Here is a 20,425-nt window from a genome sequence, read left to right as displayed (position 1 = left end):
AGGGCCAGGGGTGGGCCAATGTTGCTTAGGGCCAGGGGTGGGCCAATGTTGCCTAGGGCCAGGGATGGGCCAATGTTGCCTAGGGCCAGGGGTGGGCCAATGTTGCCTAGGGCCAGGGGTGGGCCAATGTTGCCTAGGGCCAGGGATGGGCCAATATTGCCTAGGGCCAGGGATGGGCCAATGTTGCCTAGGGCCAGGGGTGGGCCAATGTTGCATAGGGCACCCTGTTGGCCACCACATCTCCTCCCACCCATGTGTGATAAGGTTGTGGGTGGGGGGAGTGCACTGTGTGAGGCGGGGGGGTAGGAGAGTGCGGAGTATGGGTAGGCAGAAGAGGTACCTGCCAACCCACCCGCCCATCATTGTGCCTTTTCTACCTACCCCTAGTTCAGGCCCTGCCTAGGGGGCCCGGCTGGCCAGCTGACCCTAGTGATGGGGTTGCCACCTTTGCCAGTGGCAGAAATTGGACAATGGGACGGGGATGTAAGCGGTGTGGCTATAACTTCAGGGATGGGGGTTGCTGATCCTTACATTATCCTTAGCGTATGCCACTGCATGTGTGATGATCTCCCAGCAGTACAGCTTGTGCTTATGTAACATGAGGGGACAGTCACTTGTGATATCATATCAGTTCTACCGCTCGCTTCCTGGTCATGTGATCCATAGCGGCGCCTAATCCTATTTAATGAGAGAGATAGGGGAGGGGCTATTCAGATTTTCCTACTGGATCACTATCACTCTGTATTAAAGGGGAAGTCGAGCCAAATAGAAATATATAATAGCTACTCATTGGGGCACATTTACTAACCCAAGAACGGACCGAATGCGTCCGATTGCGTTTTTTTCGCAATGATCGGTATTTTGCGATTTTTCGGAAAATTGTCGCGACTTTTTCGTAGCCATTCCGAAAGTTGCGCAAAATGTTGCGATTTTTTTCGTAGCGTTAAAACTTGCGCGAAAAGTCGTTAAGGCGACGAAAAATCGCAAAAAATACGAAACAGTCGCAAAATGTTCGTTTTCCAATTGGAATTTTTCGGATTCGTGGGTTAGTAAATGTGCCCCATTGTCTCTGTAAGAGGCTGGAATCACAAAGTAATAGTAGGGATGCACCAAATCCACTTTTTTTGGATTCGTCCGAACCCCAAATCCTTTGTAAAGATTTGGCCGAATAACGAACCGAATCCTAGGTTACGTGCATCCCTAATAAATAATTAGCTCCCACAGCATGACCTTAAATATCTAAAATTCAGAATTTTTATACCATAATTCAAATTGAACAATTCTAAGCAACTTTTCATTTGGTCTTCATTAATTGTTTTTTTTAATGATTTTGCCTCTTTGCAGCTTTCAAATGGGGGTCACTGACCCCGGCAGCCAAACCCTATTGCTCTGTGAGGCTCCAGTTTTATTGTTATTGTTACTTTTTATTCCTTATCTTTCTATTCAGCCCCTCCCCTATTCATATATCAGTCTCTCATTCAAACCACTCCCTGGTTGCTAAGGTAATTTGAGCCCTAGCAACAGGAAAACTGGCCCTGACAGCCAAACCCTATTGCTCTGTGAGGCTCCAGTTTTATTGTTATTGTTACTTTTTATTCCTTATCTTTCTATTCAGCCCCTCCCCTATTCATATTCCTGTCTCTTATTCAAACCATTCCCTGGTTGCTAAGGTAATTTGAGCCCTAGCAACAGGAAAACTGACCCTGACAGCCAAACCCTATTGCTCTTTGAGGCTCCAGTTTTATTGTTATTGTTACTTTTTATTCCTTATCTTTCTATTCAGCCCCTCCCCTATTCATATACCTGTCTCTTATTCAAACCATTCCCTGGTTGCTAAGGTAATTTGAGCCCTAGCAACAGGAAAACTGACCCCGGCAGCCAAACCCTATTGCTCTGTGAGGCTCCAGTTTTATTGTTATTGTTATTATATATAAAAAAAAATTCTATTCAGTCCCTCTCCTATAAATGTACCGGTTTCTCATCCAAACCACTCCCTGGTTACTAGGTGATTTGGACCCTAGCAACCAGACAGCTGTTAAAATGCCAAACTGGAGAGCTGCTGAACAAAAATGTAAATAATTAAAAAACTACAAATAATAAAAAATGAAGACCAATTGCAAACTATCTCAGAATATTACTCTCTGCATCGTATTAAAAGTTCACTCAATTTTCCCCTTCTATTAAAACAATGATTTATTTGGTGGGTTACGACTTCCCCGTGGATTCTACTAACAAAGCTTTTATGGGGGATTTGTCTGAATTGAATGTTCAAAGGCATATGCAAATGAGCCCTCCATTCCCAGGGTGCACTGCTGTCAGACATAGTCTCCCTATTGCTCTTGGGAACTGTCAATATTCATATATTTGTCTTCATTAAATTATATTATGGGTTTTTTTTTTTTCACAATGTAGATCTGATTTATCTTTCAGGATTAAAGATTTCATAGCTGATTTCATTGAGTCTGGTAAGTCTCCATCAACCAATGTTTTATCGTGTACATGAAATAAATCCGATATTGCTCCCAGTTAATTCATATGGTTTTTTAACATGGCATTAAAGGGGTGGGACACCTTTAATTTAACTGTTAGTATGTGTTAGAATAAACAATTCTAAGCAACTTTTCAATTGGTCTTCTGCCTTTTCCCTTCTTCTTCTGACTCTTTGCAGCTTTCAAATGGGGGTCACTGACCCCGGCAGCCAAACCCTATTGCTCTGTGAGGCTCCAGTTTTATTGTTATTGTTACTTTTTATTCCTTATCTTTCTATTCAGCCCCTCTCCTATTCATATTCCTGTCTCTCATTCAAACCACTCCGTGGTTGCTAAGGTAATTTGAGCCCTAGCAACAGGATAAATGACCCTGGCAGCCAAACCCTATTGCTCTGTGAGGCTCCAGTTTTATTGTTATTGTTACTTTTTTATTGCTTTTTTTTCTATTCTTCAGCCCCTCCCCTATTCATATATTAGTCACTTGCTTAAACCACTCCCTGGTTACTAAGGTAAACCAGACCCTAGCAACCAGCTGTTAAAACTCCCAACTGCAGAGCTGCTGAACAAAAAGCAAAATAATTAAAAAACTGCCAATAATAAAAAATGAAGACCAATTGCAAATTGTCATTCAAATTGTCATTCAAACCACTCCCTGGTTACTAAGGTAATGTGGACCCTAGCAACCAGATAGCTGTTATAACTCCAAACTGGAGAGCTGCTGAACAACAAGTAAAATATTTTAAATAAACTACAAATAATAAAAAATAAAATGAAGACCAATTGCAAATTGTCTCAGAATATTACTCTTTACATCCTACTAACAGTTAACAACTAAAGGTGAACATCCCCTTCTATTAAATCAATGATTTCTTTTGTTGTGGGTTATGGCTTCCCCATGGGGCATTATGTACCTGAATATGATATAAAGGCCAGGACAGACGGGGCAATTAGTCGGTGCAATTCTTGAAAACCCCAGTCGAGGCAACGGAAAACACAGTTGTGGCAACTGATAGCGACGGACTAGTTGCCCCGACTTCTAATTAGTCAGTGCAACTGGGTTTCACCCATATAATTTTGGAATTAAAAATGTAGCAGTACTTTGCTGTATAAAAGAGCATTCTGTCACAGTGGCACAGACCCTATCTGATCCCCCCATTGTAAGCAGCAGTCCTGCCCTGCTTTATGGCTGAGATTCTAGCTATCTGTATAACAGAGCATTCTGTCACAGTGGCACAGATCCTATCTGATCCCCCCATTGTAAGCAGCAGTCCTGCCCTGCTTTATGGCTGAGATTCTAGCTATCTGTATAACAGAGCATTCTGTCACAGTGGCACAGATCCTATCTGATCCCCCCCATTGTAAGCAGCAGTCCTGCCCTGCTTTATGGCTGAGATTCTAGCTATCTGTATAACAGAGCATTCTGTCACAGTGGCACAGATCCTATCTGATCCCCCATTGTAAGCAGCAGTCCTGCCCTGCTTTATGGCTGAGATTCTAGCTATCTGTATAACAGAGCATTCTGTCACAGTGGCACAGATCCTATCTGATCCCCCCATTGTAAGCAGCAGTCCTGCCCTGCTTTATGGCTGAGATTCTAGCTATCTGTATAACAGAGCATTCTGTCACAGTGGCACAGACCCTATCTGATCCCCCCAGTGTAAGCAGCAGTCCTGCCCTGCTTTATGGCTGAGATTCTAGCTATCTGTATAACAGAGCATTCTGTCACAGTGGCACAGATCCTATCCCCCCCATTGTAAGCAGCAGTCCTGCCCTGCTTTATGGCTGAGATTCTAGCTATCTGTATAACAGAGCATTCTGTCACAGTGGCACAGACCCTATCTGATCCCCCCAGTGTAAGCAGCAGTCCTGCCCTGCCGAAAACCCTCTGACAAAAATGACTGCTGGTTTCTGATAACTGCCTCTGTGCTCAGTACGTCCCTGTCATTTATCAAGAGGATCAGAGTGTCTTTCTTCTTTTATAACCCAGCAACAGAGAGCACTTGTATTTTAAAACCACTACAGAAAAATAATACAAAAGGAACCAGAGCAGCACAGCTAACACAGTTTGGCGCTGTTTTTTGATACTATTGACACTGGAGTCAGGGTTCCAGAGAGCCGGATCAGTTATGTAACCAACAGACCAGGAATAAATGGCCATTCTACTAGCAGAGCATTTATTTATATGAAGTAGTATTTTACATATGGGCTCTTTTATGTAGTATATTTGTATATTTCCCTTTAAATAATGAACCTTTTCTTTATGTATTTGCCTGTTGGTTTATCTTTGAGGCTTATTTTGGAAGGAATATTGTCATATTTATCCCCTAATTTAACCTTACCAATGTTATATTTTCAAGAGAAGGAATGTTCTGGGCACACAATAAGCTGTACCCCCATACTGTACTGTCTAAGGGAAACACTATGGCACCCCCTACCCATATGTATAAATACAAATATACAGAGAAGGAATGTTCTGGGCACACAATAAGCTGTACCCCCATACTGTACTGTCTAAGGGAAACACTATGGCACCCCCTACCCATATGTATAAATACAAATATACAGAGAAGCAATGTTCTGGGCACACAATAAGCTGTACCCCCATACTGTACTGTCTAAGGGAAACACTATGGCACCCCCTACCCATATGTATAAATACAAATATACAGAGAAGGAATGTTCTGGGCACACAATAAGCTGTACCCCCATACTGTACTGTCTAAGGGAAACACTATGGCACCCCCTACCCATATGTATAAATACAAATATACAGAGAAGGAATGTTCTGGGCACACAATAAGCTGTACCCCCATACTGTACTGTCTAAGGGAAACACTATGGCACCCCCTACCCATATGTATAAATACAAATATACAGAGAAGGAATGTTCTGGGCACACAATAAGCTGTACCCCCATACTGTACTGTCTAAGGGAAACACTATGGCACCCCCTACCCATATGTATAAATACAAATATACAGAGAAGGAATGTTCTGGGCACACAATAAGCTGTACCCCCATACTGTACTGTCTAAGGGAAACACTATGGCACCTCCTACCCATATGTATAAATACAAATATACAGAGAAGGAATGTTCTGGGCACACAATAAGCTGTACCCCCATACTGTACTGTCTAAGGGAAACACTATGGCACCCCCTACCCATATGTATAAATACAAATATACAGAGAAGGAATGTTCTGGGCACACAATAAGCTGTACCCCCATACTGTACTGTCTAAGGGAAACACTATGGCACCCCCTACCCATATGTATAAATACAAATATACAGAGAAGGAATGTTCTGGGCACACAATAAGCTGTACCCCCATACTGTACTGTCTAAGGGAAACACTATGGCACCCCCTACCCATATGTATAAATACAAATATACAGAGAAGGAATGTTCTGGGCACACAATAAGCTGTACCCCCATACTGTACTGTCTAAGGGAAACACTATGGCACCCCCTACCCATATGTATAAATACAAATATACAGAGAAGGAATGTTCTGGGCACACAATAAGCTGTACCCCCATACTGTACTGTCTAAGGGAAACACTATGGCACCCCCTACCCATATGTATAAATACAAATATACAGAGAAGGAATGTTCTGGGCACACAATAAGCTGTACCCCCATACTGTACTGTCTAAGGGAAACACTATGGCACCCCCTACCCATATGTATAAATACAAATATACAGAGAGGGAATGTTCTGGGCACACAATAAGCTGTACCCCCATACTGTACTGTCTAAGGGAAACACTATGGCACCCCCTACCCATATGTATAAATACAAATATACAGAGAGGGAATGTTCTGGGCACACAATAAGCTGTACCCCCATACTGTACTGTCTAAGGGAAACACTATGGCACCCCCTACCCATATGTATAAATACAAATATACAGAGAAGGAATGCTCTGGGCCCCCTACATATGCGCGTAACATTGATGCACCTTCCCATACAAACTCGGTAGAATGGCGTGTCCCGGCGGCAGCGCCCTGCAGATGAATTTGAGTCAGACTGTTATGTTTCTCAGGCTTTCGGTTTCAAGTGAATAGGAAAGTGCCTGTCTCAGATGCACTCGAGAAGCTCAGTGATCCCCAAGGTCTTCTTTACAAGCAGCCAGTGTGAGAGGGTCGTTACTCTGTAGGTTAATAAACCGCCAATATACACCATCAAGACACTTGCCTGTAATCCATTAGATTATTCTATTATTCTATTTGTTTTTAACCCTTTGCCTGCCAAGCACAAGCAGATTTTTTTTCATGCAGGCAGGCAAGCGTGGCATCTGTGTTTGCTGGCACCTCTTCATTCTCATTGAGACCCCCCCAACTAGTCTGGTGACCCCGTAGACAATAAGCATAAGGGGCTGTCCCATTGGAGGACATTATAGACGGATAGAAGAGAACAAACAAGATCTCCCCTTCAGCTTAGAGGAACGGAACTTTCATTTGAAGCAGCTTAATGGTGAGGGCAGTGAGGGGGTTGGGGAATGCCCTGCCGGGGGATGTTGGGTAGGGGGTTCCTCACGGTGAGGGCAGTGAGGGGGTTGGGGAATGCCCTGCCGGGGGATGTTGGGTAGGGGGTTTCTTAATGGTGAGGGCAGTGAGGGGGTTGGGGAATGCCCTGTTGGGGGATGTTGGTAAGGGGTTCCTCACGGTGAGGGCAGTGAGGGGGTTGGGGAATGCCCTGCCGGGGGATGTTGGGTAGGGGGGTTCCTCACGGTGAGGGCAGTGAGGGGGTTGGGGAATGCCCTGCCGGGGGGTGTTGGGTAGGGGGGTTCCTCATGGGTGAGGGCAGTGAGGGGGTTGGGGAATGCCCTGTTGGGGGATGTTGGGTAGGGGGTTCCTCACGGTGAGGGCAGTGAGGGGGTTGGGGAATGCCCTGCCGGGGGGTGTTGGGTAGGGGGTTCCTCACGGTGAGGGCAGTGAGGGGGTTGGGAATGCCCTGCCAGGGTATGTTGGGTAGGGGGTTCCTCACCGGTGAGGGCAGTGAGGGGGTTGGGGAATGCCCTGCCGGGGGATGTTGGGTAGGGGGTTTCTTAATGGTGAGGGCAGTGAGGGGTTGGGGAATGCCCTGTTGGGGGATGTTGGGTAGGGGTTCCTCACGGTGAGGGCAGTGAGGGGGTTGGGGAATGCCCTGCCGGGGGATTTTGGGGGGGGTTCCTCACGGTGAGGGCAGTGAGGGGGTTGGGGAATGCCCTGCCGGGGGATGTTGGGTAGGGGGTTTCGGTGAGGGCAGTGAGGGGGTTGGGGAATGCCCTGCCGGGGGTTGGGTAGGGGGTTTCTTAATGGTGAGGGCAGTGAGGGGGTTGGGGAATGCCCTTTGGGGATGTTGGGTAAGGGGTTCCTCACGGTGAGGGCAGTGAGGGGGTTGGGGAATGCCCTGCCGGGGGATGTTGGGTAGGGGGTTCCTCACGGTGAGGGCAGTGAGGGGGTTGGGGAATGCCCTGCCGGGGGGTTTGGGTAGGGGGTTCCTCATGGTGAGGGCAGTGAGGGGGTTGGGGAATGCCCTGTTGGGGGATGTTGGGTAGGGGGTTCCTCACGGTGAGGGCAGTGAGGGGGTTGGGGAATGCCCTGCCGGGGGGTGTTGGGTAGGGGGTTCCTCACGGTGAGGGCAGTGAGGGGGTTGGGAATGCCCTGCCAGGGTATGTTGGGTAGGGGGTTCCTCACGGTGAGGGCAGTGAGGGGGTTGGGGAATGCCCTGCCGGGGGGTGTTGGGTAGGGGGTTTCTTAATGGTGAGGGCAGTGAGGGGGTTGGGGAATGCCCTGTTGGGGGATGTTGGGTAGGGGGTTCCTCACGGTGAGGGCAGTGAGGGGGTGGGGAATGCCCTGCCGGGGGATGTTGGGTAGGGGGTTCCTCACGGTGAGGGCAGTGAGGGGGTTGGGGAATGCCCTGCCGGGGGATGTTGGGTAGGGGGTTTCTTAATGGTGAGGGCAGTGAGGGGGTTGGGGAATGCCCTGTTGGGGGATGTTGGGTAGGGGGTTCCTCACGGTGAGGGCAGTGAGGGGGTTGGGGAATGCCCTGCCGGGGGATGTTGGGTAGGGGGTTCCCTCACGGTGAGGGCAGTGAGGGGGTTGGGGAATGCCCTGCCGGGGGATGTTGGGTAGGGGGTTTCTTAATGGTGAGGGCAGTGAGGGGGTTGGGGAATGCCCTGTTGGGGGATGTTGGGTAGGGGTTCCTCACGGTGAGGGCAGTGAGGGGGTTGGGGAATGCCCTGTTGGGGGATGTTGGGTAGGGGGGTTCCTCACGGTGAGGGCAGTGAGGGGGTTGGGGAATGCCCTGCCGGGGGATGTTGGGTAGGGGGTTCCTCACGGTGAGGGCAGTGAGGGGGTTGGGGAATGCCCTGCCGGGGGGTGTTGGGTAGGGGGTTCCTCATGGTGAGGGCAGTGAGGGGGTTGGGGAATGCCCTGTTGGGGGATGTTGGGTAGGGGGTTCCTCACGGTGAGGGCAGTGAGGGGGTTGGGGAATGCCCTGCCGGGGGATGTTGGGTAGGGGTTCCTCACGGTGAGGGCAGTGAGGGGGTTGGGGAATGCCCTGCCGGGGGATGTTGGGTAGGGGGTTCCTCACGGTGAGGGCAGTGAGGGGGTTGGGAATGCCCTGCCAGGGTATGTTGGGTAGGGGGTTCCTCACGGTGAGGGGCAGTGAGGGGGTTGGGGAATGCCCTGCCGGGGGGTGTTGGGTAGGGGGTTCCTCACAGTGAGGGCAGTGAGGGGGTTGGGGAATGCCCTGGCGGGGGATGTTGGGGTAGGGGGTTCCTCACGGTGAGGGCAGTGAGGGGGTTGGGGAATGCCCTGCCGGGGGGTGTTGGGTAGGGGGTTCCTCACGGTGAGGGCAGTGAGGGGGGTTGGGAATGCCCTGCCAGGGTATGTTGGGTAGGGGGTTCCTCACGGTGAGGGCAGTGAGGGGGGTTGGGGAATGCCCTGCCGGGGGATGTTGGGTAGTGGGTTCCTCACGGTGAGGGCAGTGAGGGGGTTGGGGAATGCCCTGCCGGGGGGTGTTGGGTAGGGGGTTCCTCACAGTGAGGGCAGTGAGGGGGTTGGGGAATGCCCTGGCGGGGGATGTTGGGTAGGGGGTTCCTCACGGTGAGGGCAGTGAGGGGGTTGGGGAATGCCCTGGCGGGGGATGTTGGGTAGGGGGTTCCTCACGGTGAGGGCAGTGAGGGGGTTGGGGAATGCCCTGCCGGGGGGTGTTGGGTAGGGGGTTCCTCACGGTGAGGGCAGTGAGGGGGTTGGGGAATGCCCTGCCGGGGGATGTTGGGAGGGCAGATTCTGTTAATGGCTATAAGAGGGACTTGGGTGATTTCCTGAACAAGCAGAATACCCAAGACTATATAGATCTACACTTTGTATAGACTAACTGCACCAAAATACCTTACCACCGGCAACAAAGTCGTGTGAAGTTGCCTGCCGAGGGAATACTGAAGCAATGCGATGGCCTTTAGGAGCGGTTAGCCTTCCCTAATAGCAGAGATGTAGGGGAAATACCTTGGCTAATAACCTAGTGCTTTCAGAGGGATCAACTAGGGTTGCCATCTTTTGTAGTGGTGAACTCTGGGCAGGGGGCGGGGCAGTCATTTCACGAGGGATGGACTGTTACTTTGTGGGGGGCGTGTTTATGATGTTGCGAGGGCAGGGCTATATTGTGGTGATCAGCGATTGGTTCACCACGTCAGTCTCAAAGAGTCCGACCATCAGTTTCCCATTTTATCAACAAGTTGTGGTACTTGTGCGTTTGTGAGCGGATTGACTGGATACACAACATGGGAACCAATGGGTCGGCTCAACACTCTGCAAACTGGAGCGGTGGGTGGGTTTTTATGATTTCTAATTGTGATGTGAGCGCGGGGGCTGTAAATGTGGCCACTTTACAGGCAATGTTAATAATGGCTTTTATGGCCAGGTGATGCCTTGGGCATTGAATGCTCGGAGATGACAAACTGTAAAACGTTATTTCCCCGCGGTTCAATTTAATCCGAATGGTGCATTTCGCCTGAACTTTTGCCTTTGTAATAAGACGCTGCGCCTGTTTGCTAGGGTAGGGTAATTATAAATATGCTTTTATTTCCTGTGTAAAGTGTCACCCAGGCAGTGCCTGGCACTTAGAACTCTATATTATCCCCCTTTAATTAACATGGCACGTAGGCATTTGTATTACAGATAAACTGAATTGTTATGTCGGATTTTCTACTCAGAAAGGACTTACTCTGCTCCTACTAGTTACTAAAGCACTTTTCTACTCGCAGGGTTTTAGCCTATAGGATAAACTCATGTTTGGGATTAGTTCCCAGAATCCCTTGTGTTTATTTGCATATGTATGAGGTGGTCTCCTCAACCCTAATGATTTATCTGTGGATATACACTCCTGGCTCTCCCTATGCTGATCAGAAAACCCTGTGCTACACAGATGAGCCCCAAGAAGGACAAAACTGGTCTTATAATCAAGCTTCTCGGCCTTTTGGCTAAGATCAAGTGTAGTATCTGTTCGAAGCGTAGGGGGGCTTGGCATCCTAGCTAAGGGATGTCAAGCCGGGATCCTCCTTACTGCCTAGACAGAGAGGCACTTGATACTCTGGCCGGGGGCCGAGGCAACAGATTATTGGGCCCGTGTTAGCGCCCCAGGACTTGCACCCCTGGGGTGCCAGAAAATCACTTCGGTGAAGCACCTGGCACTTTGCGCACTCGGCACTTTATTTGTTTGCACTAAGCTGCTCCTCTTAGCCCCAGACCTTTTGGTAGGGGCAAGAAGAATTTTTATATTCCGGCCGAAAGGCTGGGGCTTTTTAAGCCACTTTTTTATGTCTTTTACTTGTTGTCTGTCCACTTTTTGCACTTATGGATTTTATGCACTACCTCCGGGTTTTAGCATTTTAATCCTGGCCCCTGGAGCGGGCGCACCCCAGATGGGACCTATTCGGAGGTCCATTTGAACCGGACCCCTTCTTTGCTTCGGCTGGTTGGGGAAAGGGGTCTCCCTAGCCTTGCGGCAAAGGAGACCCGAAGACCCTTGCCTCCCGCTGGCCTTTTGGCCGGGGAGGTCGGGGACAAAGGGGTTCCCCTGAGCTTAGGCAAAGGGGTTCCCGAAGATTCTGGAGCCACGCAGCGCCTTTTGGCCGGTGGACCCGGAGTTTTACGGACTTAGCCTCTTTGGAGGCTGGTCACCGCACCCTCTTGCACCTGTGTGGCACTTTTATGTGAGCACGTTTTTGCACTTGGGTTATGAAGCACGCACGGGCTTCAATAAAAACTGGTCTTATAATCAAGGTATTATCCCGGCTTTTGCTTTAAAGCTTGGTGGGTGAGAATTAGCCTATAGGATAAGCCCATGTAAGTGGAGCGCTTTGGGATTAATTCCCAGAATTCCTTGCAGTTATTTGCATATGTATGAGGCAGTCTCCTCAACCCTAATGGTTTATCTGTGGATTCGCACTCCTGGCTCTCCCTGAGCTGGTAAGAAAACCCTGCACTACACTGATCAGTACTTGGGAATCTGATCAGATATTATTCTGGTGTCTGGGTGAGCTGTAGTCTGTAGAATAAACCTGCGCCAGTAGGATTTTCTTGGAACTTTTGACAATTAGTTCCCAGAATTCCTTGTCTCCACAACCCTAATAATTTATCTGTGGATCCACACTCCTGGCTCTCCCTATGCCTTACAGAAAACCCTGCACTACACTGATGAGCCCCAAGAAGAGTGAAAGCCGTTGCGTGAAGGTTCCCAATGACCCTTGCACCTAAGTGCCTTTTGGCCTGGGGGTTGTGGGTAAAGGGGCTGGCCCTAGCTGTTGCGTGAAGGTTCCCAATGACCCTTGCAATTAACTGCCTTTTTGCCTGGGGGTCGTGGGTAAAGGGGCTTGCCCTAGCCGTTGCGTGAAGGTTCCCATTGACCCTTGCACCCAAGTGCCTTTTGGCCTGGGGGTCGTGGGTAAAGGGGCTGGCCCTAGCCGTTGCGTGAAGGTTCCCATTGACCCTTGCACCCATGTGCCTTTTGGCCTGGGGGTCGTGGGTAAAGGGGCTGGCCCTAGCCATTGCGTGAAGGTTCCCATTGACCCTTGCACCCAAGTGCCTTTTGGCCTGGGGGTTGTGGGTAAAGGGGCTGGCCCTAGCTGTTGCGTGAAGGTTCCCATTGGCCCTTGCACCCAAGTGCCTTTTGGCCTGGGGGTCGTGGGTAAAGGGGCTAGCCCCAATGGTATGTAAAAAAGAAAAAAAAAAAATCGTCTGTAATTGGGAATCTGATCTGCTATTATTCTGGGTGAGATTTAGTCTGTAGAATAAACCCATGTAAGTGGGATTTTCTTAGAGCTTTTGGGGATTAGTTCCCAGAATTCCTTGTGTTTATTTGAATATGTATGAGGCAGTCTCCTCAACCCTAATGATTTATCTGTGGATCCACACTCCTGGCTCTCCCTAAGCCAAACAGACAACTCTGCACTACACTGATCTGCCCCAAGAAAAGGGGGCTGGCCCTAGCCGTTGCGTGAAGGTTCCCATTGACCCTTGCACCCAAGTGCCTTTTGGCCTGGGGGTCGTGGGTAAAGGGGCTGGCCCTAGCCGTTGCGTGAAGGTTCCCATTGACCCTTGCACCCAAGTGCCTTTTGGCCTGGGGGTCGTGGGTAAAGGGGCTGGCCCTAGCCGTTGCGTGAAAGTTCCCATTGACCCTTGCACCCAAGTGCCTTTTGGCCTGGGGGTTGTGGGTAAAGGGGCTCGCCCTAGCCGTTGCGTGAAGGTTCCCATTGACCCTTGCACCCAAGTGCCTTTTGGCCTGGGGGTTGTGGGTAAAGGGGCTGGCCCTAGCTGTTGCGTGAAGGTTCCCATTGGCCCTTGCACCCAAGTGCCTTTTGGCCTGGGGGTCGTGGGTAAAGAGGCGGCCCTAGCCGTTGCGTGAAGGTTCCCATTGACCCTTGCACCCAAGTGCCTTTTGGCCTGGGGGTCGTGGGTAAAGGGCTGGCCCTAGCCGTTGCGTGAAGGTTCCCATTGACCCTTGCACCCAAGTGCCTTTTGGCCTGGGGGTCGTGGGTAAAGGGGCTAGCCCCAGTGGTATGTAAAAAAGAAAAAAAAAATCGTCTGTAATTGGGAATCTGATCTGCTATTATTCTGGGTGAGATTTAGTCTGTAGAATAAACCCATGTAAGTGGGATTTTCTTAGAGCTTTTGGGGATTAGTTCCCAGAATTCCTTGTGTTTATTTGAATATGTATGAGGCAGTCTCCTCAACCCTAATGATTTATCTGTGGTTCCACACTCCTGGCTCTCCCTAAGCCAAACAGACAACCCTGCACTATACTGATCTACCCCCAAAAAAAAAAAAAAAAAAAGGGGGCTCGCCCTGGCCGTTGCGTGAAGGTTCCCATTGACCCTTGCACCCAAGTGCCTTTTGGTCTGGGGGTCGTGGGTAAAGGGGCTGGCCCTAGCCGTTGCGTGAAGGTTCCCATTGACCCTTGCACCCAAGTGCCTTTTGGCCTGGGGGTCGTGGGTAAAGGGGCTGGCCCTAGCCGTTGCGTGAAGGTTCCCATTGACCCTTGCACCCAAGTGCCTTTTGGCCTGGGGGTCGTGGGTAAAGGGGCTAGGCCTAGCCGTTGCGTGAAGGTTCCCATTGACCTTTGCACCCAAGTGCCTTTTGGCCTGGGGGTCGTGGGTAAAGGGGCTCGCCCTAGCCGTTGCGTGAAGGTTCCCATTGACCCTTGCACCCATGTGCCTTTTGGCCTGGGGGTCGTGGGTAAAGGGGCTGGCCCTAGCCGTTGCGTGAAGGTTCCCATTGACCCTTGCACCCAAGTGCCTTTTGGCCTGGGGGTCGTGGGTAAAGGGGCTAGCCCCAATGGTATGTAAAAAAGAAAAAAAAAAAGTGTTCCCATTGACCCTTGCACCCAAGTGCCTTTTGGCCTGGGGGTCGTGGGTAAAGGGGCTAGCCCCAATGGTATGTAAAAAAGAAAAAAAAATCGTCTGTAATTGGGAATCTGATCTGCTATTATTCTGGGTGAGATTTAGTCTGTAGAATAAACCCATGTAAGTGGGATTTTCTTAGAGCTTTTGGGGATTAGTTCCCAGAATTCCTTGTGTTTATTTGAATATGTATGAGGCAGTCTCCTCAACCCTAATGATTTATCTGTGGTTCCACACTCCTGGCTCTCCCTAAGCCAAACAGACAACCCTGCACTACACTGATGAGCCCCAAGACGGGGAAAACTGGTCTGTAGTTGGGAATCTGATCAGCTATTATCCTGGTTTTTGCTTTAAAACCCAGTGGGTGAGCTTTAGCCTATAAGATAAACCCATGTAAATGGAGCTCTTTGGGATTAGTTCCCAGAATTACTTGGGCCAATAAGCTGCCGAGACGGTCTAAGGGACTATATATCCATCTACAATTGGCCCGTGTATTGTCACCTTTAGGGGCACATTCATCAAAGTACGATTGAGTCCGAATACAAAAACTTTGTATTTTTTCAAAGTTCTAGAACTGTGCATATTTTTTTTTTTTTTTTTGTTTTTTGGTTGGAGCTGCAGAGTGCCATTGAGCCCTATGGGAGACTTTCCTTGGGCCAGGTTGGAGCTGCAGAGTGCCATTGAGCCCTATGGGAGACTTTCCTTGGGCCGGGTTGGAGCTGCAGAGTGCCATTGAGCCCTATGGGAGACTTTCCTTGGGCCGGGTTGGAGCTGCAGAGTGCCATTGAGCCCTATGGGAGACTTTCCTTGGGCCAGGTTGGAGCTGCAGAGTGCCATTGAGCCCTATGGGAGACTTTCCTTGGGCCGGGTTGGAGCTGCAGAGTGCCATTGAGCCCTATGGGAGACTTTCCTTGGGCCAGGTTTGGAGCTGCAGAGTGCCATTGAGCCCTATGGGAGACTTTCCTTGGGCCGGGTTGGAGCTGCAGAGTGCCATTGAGCCCTATGGGAGACTTTCCTTGGGCCAGGTTGGAGCTGCAGAGTGCCATTGAGCCCTATGGGAGACTTTCCTTGGGCCGGGTTGGAGCTGCAGAGTGCCATTGAGCCCTATGGGAGACTTTCCTTGGGCCAGGTTGGAGCTGCAGAGTGCCATTGAGCTCTATGGGAGACTTTCCTTGGGCCGGGTTGGAGCTGCAGAGTGCCATTGAGCTCTATGGGAGACTTTCCTTGGGCCAGGTTGGAGCTGCAGAGTTCCATTGAGCCCTATGGGAGACTTTCCTTGCACCAGGTTGGAGCTGCAGAGTGCCATTGAGCCCTATGGGAGACTTTCCTTGGGCCGGGTGGAGCTGCAGAGTGCCATTGAGCCCTATGGGAGACTTTCCTTGGGCCGGGTTGGAGCTGCAGAGTGCCATTGAGCCCTATGGGAGACTTTCCTTGGGCCGGGTTGGAGCTGCAGAGTGCCATTGAGCTCTATGGGAGACTTTCCTTGGGCCGGGTTGGAGCTGCAGAGTGCCATTGAGCTCTATGGGAGACTTTCCTTGGGCCGGGTTGGAGCTGCAGAGTGCCATTGAGCTCAATGGGAGACTTTCCTTGGGCCGGGTTGGAGCTGCAGAGTGCCATTGAGCCCTATGGGAGACTTTCCTTGGGTCGGGTTGGAGCTGCAGAGTGCCATTGAGCCCTATGGGAGACTTTCCTTGGGTCGGGTTGGAGCTGCAGAGTGCCATTGAGCCCTATGGGAGACTTTTCTTGGGCCGGGTTGGAGCTGCAGAGTGCCATTGAGCCCTATGGGAGACTTTCCTTGGGCCGGGTTGGAGCTGCAGAGTGCCATTGAGCCCTATGGGAGACTTTCCTTGGGCCGGGTTGGAGCTGCAGAGTGCCATTGAGCCCTATGGGAGACTTTCCTTGGGCCGGGTTGGAGCTGCAGAGTGCCATTGAGCCCTATGGGAGACTTTCCTTGGGCCAGGTTGGAGCTGCAGAGTGCCATTGAGCCCTATGGGAGGCTTTCCTTGGGTCGGGTTGGAGCTGCAGAGTGCCATTGAGCCCTATGGGAGACTTTCCTTGGGCCGGGTTGGAGCTGCAGAGTGCCATTGAGCCCTATGGGAGACTTTCCTTGGGCCAGGTTGGAGCTGCAGAGTGCCATTGAGCCCTATGGGAGACTTTCCTTGGGCCGGGTTGGAGCTGCAGAGTGCCATTGAGCCCTATGGGAGACTTTCCTTGGGCCGGGTTGGAGCTGCAGAGTGCCATTGAGCCCTATGGGAGACTTTCCTTGGGCCGGGTTGGAGCTGCAGAGTGCCATTGAGCCCTATGGGAGACTTTCCTTGGGCCGGGTTGGAGCTGCAGAGTGCCATTGAGCCCTATGGGAGACTTTCCTTGGGCCGGGTTGGAGCTGCAGAGTGCCATTGAGCCCTATGGGAGACTTTCCTTGGGCCGGGTTGGAGCTGCAGAGTGCCATTGAGCCCTATGGGAGGCTTTCCTTGGGCCGGGTTGGAGCTGCAGAGTGCCATTGAGCCCTATGGGAGACTTTCCTTGGGCCAGGTTGGAGCTGCAGAGTGCCATTGAGCCCTATGGGAGACTTTCCTTGGGCCGGGTTGGAGCTGCAGAGTGCCATTGAGCCCTATGGGAGGCTTTCCTTGGGCCGGGTTGGAGCTGCAGAGTGCCATTGAGCCCTATGGGAGACTTTCCTTGGGCCGGGTTGGAGCTGCAGAGTGCCATTGAGCCCTATGGGAGACTTTCCTTGGGCCGGGTTGGAGCTGCAGAGTGCCATTGAGCCCTATGGGAGACTTTCCTTGGGCCGGGTTGGAGCTGCAGAGTGCCATTGAGCCCTATGGGAGGCTTCCAAAATCATGCACAGAAGGATCAGAGTCAGAAAGTTTTTCCCGCTGTTTATGATCGTTCGAATATGAAAATTTCGTAACTATCGCAAACGATCATTTCAGTACAGAAATTTCAGATTGTAAGTAAGAAATTTTCGGGGTTCAAATGGAAAGAATTTTCAGATTTTAGATTAACGATCATCAGAATGATCGGATTCGTACCTTACTGAATCTGGCCCTTAGTATATGCTCCCCTAAGCTAATGCTTAAGTCAGTTTAGTACAGGTATCGGAACCCTTATCCGGAGACCCATTATCCAGAAAGCTCTGAATTACGAAAGCCTGTCTCCCATAGACTCCTTTTTAATCATGTAATTCAAATTTTTAAAATTTTTCTGTGTAAAATTAAAACAGTACCTGTACTTGATCCCAACTAAGATATAATTACCCCTTATTGGGGGCAGAACAGCCCTATTGGGTTTATTTAATGGTTAAATGATTCCCTTTTCTCTGTAATAATAAAACAGTACCTGTACTTGATCCCAACTAAGATATAATTACCCCTTATTGGGGCAGAACAGTCCTATTGGGTTTATTTCATGGTTAAATGATTCCCTTTTCTCTGTAATAATAAAACAGTACCTGTACTTGATCCCAACTAAGATATAATTACCCCTTATTGGGGCAGAACAGCCCTATTGGGTTTATTTAATGGTTAAATGATTCCCTTTTCTCTGTAATAATAAAACAGTACCTGTACTTGATCCCAACTAAGATATAATTACCCCTTATTGGGGCAGAACAGCCCTATTGGGTTTATTTAATGGTTAAATGATTCCCTTTTCTCTGTAATAATAAAACAGTACCTGTACTTGATCCCAACTAAGATATAATTACCCCTTATTGGGACAGAACAGCCATATTGGGTTTATTTAATGGTTAAATGATTCCCTTTTCTCTGTAATAATAAAACAGTACCTGTACTTGATCCCAACTAAGATATAATTACCCCTTATTGGGGGGCAGAACAATCCCATTGGGTTTATTTAATGGTTAAATGATTCCCTTTTCTCTGTAATAATAAAACAGTACCTGTACTTGATCCCAACTGAGGTCCTATACCTGTATATAAAAGATGGCATTTCTAGCCATATTCATCTTTAGGGTTTAGTTCCCCTTTAAGCGGATCTGTTACTTGTATCTGCTCTGTGCCATATGCTGTTCCTGGAAGGCTAACATTAATTGCACGTTGGTATTTTCAGACTCATTTCCCAGGGAATACGTGTTATTATGACAGGAGAGCTCAGTTGGGTGGCAGTTAGGACGTAGCTGCCTGCTCCCCTCCGGTCTCCGTATATATGAATCCCAGCAACGTGTTGCCCGCGGTACTTTCCCACATCCGCTGCCGCATAATCTGATGGTAAAATAATGGAGCTATTCCTCGAGCGGCGTCTCGCACACCCGCGCAGCCCCTGCCTGTCACTGCACCGCGCACCGACGCCGCCGAGTAATTAATGGTAATAACATCTTAATGCGCTCATGAGATCATAATGAGCAGAAATGAAATCTCTGATTACAAATAGGAAGCCTTGTGTATGTTTTGGCTTCAAACAATATTTCAGTTTTCACAAATGACAATTTCAGAAGTCGTCGGTGATTACATCGGGGGGGGGGGGTTGTTTTTTTTTTTTTTCTTGTCTGTTTGACAAATTAGAGCTAATTTTCATATTTATTATACAATTACCAAAGTTTTCTTTCATGTAAAGAAATTGCACCTATTTAAACGTTAATTTGCCGCTCGTGATGGGGCGTCGGCTCGTTGGAGTCGAGAACATTTTGCCTTTGACGGGATGAGATGAGTTTGCACATGTCGGGTTAGTAGATACATATATAAATATGGGCTAAAGGGGAAATACACATGCGGAAAAGCAATGGGCTCGTTACTTGTTATAAGTCAGAAAGGATATGGTGCAGAGAGGGTTGCCAACCAGCCGGTATCTGACCGGCCGAGCCATCGGGGGCTAGTACCACTATTACAAATTTACCGCCAATATACCTGCCAGTATATTTGTAAGACTATAAATCCCTCCCTTCCCTTTCTCCGCACCCAATCCGCTCCTTTTAAATAGAAACTACGTCTGCCCCGCCCATTTACCTGCCCATTCCCCCGCCCCATATACCCATTCCCCCAACCTTGCCCACCCATTTCCCTACCCCATATACCCATTCCCCCAACCTTGCCCACCCATTTCCCTACCCCATATACCCATTCCCCCAACCTTGCCCACCCATTTCCCTACCCCATATACCCATTCCCCCAACCTTGCCCACCCATTTCCCTACCCCATATACCCATTCCCCCAACCTTGCCCACCCATTTCCCTACCCCATATACCCATTCCCCCAACCTTGCCCACCCATTTCCCTACCCCATATACCCATTCCCCCAACCTTGCCCACCCATTTCCCTACCCCATATACCCATTCCCCCAACCTTGCCCACCCATTTCCCTACCCCATATACCCATTCCCCCAACCTTGCCCACCCATTTCCCCGCCCCATGATGTTATTGACTGCCAATGTCTATCATCAGTCTCTCTCTCACTCTATCTATCTATCCATCTATCTATCATCAGTCACTGTCACTCATCTATCTATCTATCTATCTATTATCAGTCTCTCTATCTATCTATCTATCTATCTATCATCAGTCTCTCTCTCACTCTATCTATCTATCTCTCTCTAATCTATCTATCTCTCTATCTATCTATCTATCCATCTATCTATCTATCTAGTCTCTCTCTCACTATCTATCTATCTATCTATCTATCTATCTATCTATCTATCTATCTATCTATCTATCTATCTATCTATCTATCTATCATCAGTCTCTCTCTCACTCTATCTATCTATCTATCTATCTATCTCTCTCTCTATCTATCTATCTATCCATCTATCTATCATCAGTCTCTCTCTCTCACTCTATCTATCTATCATCTATCTATCATCAGTCTCTCACTCTATCTATCTATCATCTATCTATCATCAGTCTCTCTCTCACTCTAATCTATCCATCATCTATCTATCATCAGTCTCTCTCTCACTCTATCTATCTATCATCTATCTATCTATCTATCTATCTATCTATCATCTATCTATCTATCTATCATCAGTCTCTCTCTCTCTATCTCTATCTATCTATCTATCTATCATCAGTCTCTCTCTCTCTCTATCT

The 20,425-nt window shown here is 49.1% G+C and overlaps 1 long non-coding RNA gene and 1 pseudogene across 1 annotated transcript in view; both read left to right on the top strand.

The window, feature by feature from the left end:
* LOC108645742 overlaps positions 1-20,425 on the top strand; it is a 96,860-nt gene that overhangs the window by 26,751 nt on the left and 49,684 nt on the right. The window contains exon 2 of the long non-coding RNA XR_001923977.2: positions 2,431-2,465. This is a non-coding gene — a long non-coding RNA (uncharacterized LOC108645742). The remainder of the gene's footprint in view (positions 1-2,430; positions 2,466-20,425) is intronic.
* Positions 10,944-11,042, top strand: LOC116409057 (annotated as a pseudogene).

The sequence above is a fragment of the Xenopus tropicalis genome, chromosome 2 (assembly GCF_000004195.4).
Source record: "Xenopus tropicalis strain Nigerian chromosome 2, UCB_Xtro_10.0, whole genome shotgun sequence".
Lineage (NCBI taxonomy): Eukaryota > Metazoa > Chordata > Amphibia > Anura > Pipidae > Xenopus > Xenopus tropicalis.
The sequence above is the reverse complement of the archived record's forward strand: the minus strand, read 5'-3'. Positions and strand labels throughout refer to the sequence as shown.